Source organism: Puntigrus tetrazona, chromosome 13 (assembly GCF_018831695.1).
Source record: "Puntigrus tetrazona isolate hp1 chromosome 13, ASM1883169v1, whole genome shotgun sequence".
Classification (NCBI taxonomy): Eukaryota; Metazoa; Chordata; class Actinopteri; order Cypriniformes; family Cyprinidae; genus Puntigrus; species Puntigrus tetrazona.
This window is the reverse complement of record NC_056711.1, coordinates 13,618,115-13,622,765: the sequence shown is the minus strand read 5'-3', so window position 1 is coordinate 13,622,765 and position 4,651 is coordinate 13,618,115.

Below are 4,651 nucleotides of genomic sequence, written 5' to 3'. Positions count from 1 at the left end.
AGCCCCTGTATAATTCTTTAAAGTTTCGCTAAGTCTCTTAGTTTTGTAGGGGAAAGGATTAAAGATGACATTTCCTCAAGAGAACATGGTTTTTGATCTTTTTGCCCCCAAGACTCCCTAAAAGGTAATATTCCAGGGCCCCACATGAGACTTTTTGACATTATAAAAGCATAAAAGTGATTCAAAACAGCTTTTGCCATTGTAGTAAATTCCCATTGGATTAAAAAGCCCAGATCTAAGGAGGAGGATGGGGTTCCTCCGTTAGTTTTACATAGCACTATTTAAAAAAGTTTCATAAATTAGTTTAATTTAATTGGTTTATTCGGTAGCTCACAGAGTACGGAGACGTTTCAACAAAACAGTTTGTGTAAAAGGAAGTTGAAATGGCACGGTTGCGTCAACAAATGTGTTTTTATTTCAGTTTTGCATGCGTTAACACTATCTGGTAGGTTAAGCGGTGGATTTGGTGTATGTTTGTACGTTTCCAACATGATAGAGCATTAAGGTTTAGCAACACTTTTACCATCACCAACATTTTCTCTTTGAAACTGCGGCGAAACGTTCAGTAAGGCACGTTAAAACTGTTGCACAAAAAGTGCACGGAGGTATATATTTTTATGAGACCAGGTTGGCCAAGTTCTGTCTTGAAACTCTATTTGGCACGGGATGATGGGTCCTTAACGTAGATGGTTAGCATTCACTAAATCCTCCACCTTCCCCAGCTCCACCTGTACGGATCACAGTATATATGCTATTTGTGCAGCAGCAGTATATTTTACCTCTGAAAATTTCACATTGTTTATCTTCTTTTTAAAAATTTAGAAATGTTTTTTCTTTGTCTCTGAGCTGGATGTTAGAACCGACAAGTAGGAAAAACCTGTATGTTGTTGGAGAGAATCTGACAAGTTTAAAAAATATTTTCTGGCAGAGGTCACACAATCAAATGACTTCAGTTACAAGAAACATCCCGCAGCTGCCTTCCGCATACGCTTTCCCTCACACTATGGACAATACAAATAATAAGAACAGAAATGTTCATTGTAATTGAGTCTTGAAGTCTGGGAGCTTGATGACCTAACCTCACACAACTCAATGTAAAACCACCCTAAACTAACATGCTATTATTTGAAAAGAGCAATAAAGTATCTAAGGGTCTGACTGTTTTCTCTTACAGGGGATCCAAAAGTCTGAGACCACATTGTTTTTCATGTAAACCTGGAAATAACGGAAAGCCTAAAGTAATAGTTCATGCAAAAATGAAAAGTCTGTCATCATTAACTCTTGTCATTCTGAAACTATATGGGTTTTTTTTGCCCATAGAATGAAAATCTGTGGGGCCAAATACTGTTTCAATTTCTAAAGGTTAAGTGTAAAACTAAGTCTCAAAGACAGAAAAAGTCAAATGATTTATTAAACATCAGTGGACCTCAGGAAAAATATGATAAATGAAATGATGAAATGACATCTTTAAAGTTTGGTGGTCTAACACACGCACACACACACACGCACAAACGCGCGCGCACACACACACACACACACACACACACACACACACACACACACACACACACACACACACACACAGAGACATTCTCATGGTTATGTCTTTGTTCTGACTTCCCACATGTCAAGTTCAGCAGCTTCCATCTGTTCCTAATTTCAGTGTCAGTCACTGTCTGCAGGGAAAGCAAGCAAAACTGCCTGATCCAGTGTTCCGTTTGGCCGTCTGGCGATCGTTTTATCAATGTAACCCAGCATCTAGACATCAGAGAGTTCAGACGGTTCTCAGAGTTCTCTCCGAAGCGTCACATGCAGCAAAAAGCTAAAATATCAGAACTGGACTTTGTTAAAACTGACAAGCAGTAAATATTGTATGTTGGTGGAGAGAATCTAAAAGCAAGAGTCTTAAAAATATTTTGTGGCAGAGGTCATACAATCAAATGACTTCAGTTATGAGAAACGTCTCGCAGCTGCCTTCTGCGTACACTGACCGTAGTTTAGCACACCATATGCTTGATATGAATAATAATAACTGATTCATTTTATTTTGCGCTGCTAGTGAAACTTCCTCTGACTGAGGACATAATCTAAGAGGGTTCACCTTAAAAGAACCTTATATTTTGTTTTCTTATTTTCTGTCTTATTTTCCAGTTAAAATATTTTAACAGCCTTATGTAAGATATATATTCATAAATGAAATGATAAAATTAAAGGGCTATAAAAAAATAAATAAATAAAAAATTGCTTTTGACATAGACAGTCTTTTTTTTTTCTTGCAATTCCTAATTTTTTTTTCTCCCATGGAAAAAAGGTGTTAAGATTTTTTAAAATACACAATTCTGACTTTTTGAGTTTATATCTTGCAATTGTGATTGATAAACTCACATTTCCATCTGAACTGTAAGATATATATTTAGAATTGCTAAAAACAATGCTTAAATTCTGAGACAAAAAGTCGCAAACCTTTAATTTTAAAAAGAATTTTATTAATTTATTTTTTATTCTGTGGTGGAAATGGGCTTCCATATAGGCAAGCGACATAAAATTGCTTTTGCAGAGTAAACCAACGTGTTAAATGAAAATTACTGAATAAAACTGAACTATAATCTGACACATGTAAATGAGCTAAGGTCCTAATGCCTCTAAAAAGTACAGAACAGTTGTTTCTGGCAGAGTCACGCATATACAAACCCACACAACAATTTGTCTTTCTCTCATCATTAATAAGTGCAGAGCTTCATTGATAAAGTGCTCCTCACTCACCCCCCATCTTATCTAAAATAAATGAATTACATCCTGTACTGACAGAACGAAGGAAGATGCTTTGAAAGAACTCACAGACATAAGGCTAATGTGGGAAACGTTTCTTCATTAACCTAAATAAAGCACCAAAATAGGTTTTATAAATCATAAAGACCTCTTCAGGCTAATGAGGTGGAGTCAGGTTTGTTTTTCATGCTCACTTCTAAATCTATATTTGAGTCTACAAATGGATTGAAAATGCCAACTAAAGCAAAGAAAACCAAGGTTTCGCACAACTATTTATCAAGCACAGGTTTACGTATTTAACAATCTTTTTATTATTAATAACTGCACTAAGTAACGTTGGCAGCTGTAATAAGAACAGCCCTGGCCAATTCGGTAATCTCAATTTATTCTCCATTTGTTTTTTGACAGCTCATTTCACACATCACCAAAAGCAAGTTTTCAGCATCCTGTCATAAACTTGGAGTCGTTAGGAGCATATTTGTAAAAGCGAGGTCTCTGAAAGTAGCTCACACACAGACTTCACCAGAATTTGTTATTCACAGAAACAGACTATCATGAGGTAGTTAAGTGCATCCATATTTGACATCACTCTGTTTACCATTAGAAGTGCACAGCTTCTTTGTTTAGGAAAAGCAGCCAAACCCAATTAGAGAGAAGCTGAAGCGTTATTGTTTTTTTAAAATTCAAAAGTAGAGATCAGACATAAAACCACTACAAAACTGCCTCAGCTATTGCCTGAAGTCATATGGGGTGAGTATACTTTCCTGTAATGATTCATAACAATGAACAAAAAGTGCTGAATTGTTTCCATTCACATTTAGAACATTTAGAAAATTACTTTTTTCTTTAGTTCAATAGGTATTTCATACTTTCAAAACAAAATCTCGCAGTGCATGGTCACTTTCAAAGGAAATTAATTTTAGCCCGTAGCCTAGGTTATTTTTTCATAAACGTTTCTTAAATAATTAAGGAGGTTAAATAGTAAGGTGTAACATTAACAATCAAGAGAATCAATACGGACTGTTTCAAAATGTACTTTGCTAAAGATAACCCTATGGGATATTTGCTAAATGGGCAGAGAACAGAATGATCTCAGAAAAGTTATTGATGCAGAAACGCTGCCAGCAGTTGTAGTGGACACCACCCATCATTAAAGACTTAACATTCTTCTCTATCACTTATTTGAAGATCTCTTGACGCTAGAAAGACACGATATATGTGTTGTTTTCAGATGAGCATCCCATCTTTAAACATGTTAAAATGCAATTTGTTCCTCAAACATCTTGGTTAGGTTTTTGTTTGAAAGCCCAAACCACATGCATTAAACCTGTGTGAATGATTCATGCACATTCAGTACATAAATCACTCACACTTTGTTTTGTACTGTCAGTCTCGGGTATGCTGACTATTTTTGATTTTGTCCAGCCTGTGACTACAATGGTAGCAAATGCAACCAGAAATAAACATTCGATTTGGTTTAAAATCCACGCATTCACCTTTTCTCTTCGTTTTGGCCTTTTGTCCACACTAAGATAGTGTTTTTGTTAAATCTTTTTTTTTTTGAAAATGGTCTCCAAAAATACATTTGAAAATGCAGTTTTCATGCTGTTGTGTGAAATTTGGATGATGCATGTTTAGTCGTGACGTATAGATACAATGTTATTTATGAAGTGCCGTTCACTTTCATATTATTGCTAATAATATGTTACCTTGGACTACAAAACCAGTCATAAGTAGCATGGGTATATTTGTTGAAATAGCAGACAGCGCATTGCATGGAAATCATTAGGATATGAAGTAAAGATGAGATCATCTTTCATGAAGATTTTTTCTACATTTCCTACTGTAAATATATTAACACTTAATTTTTGTTTAGTAATAT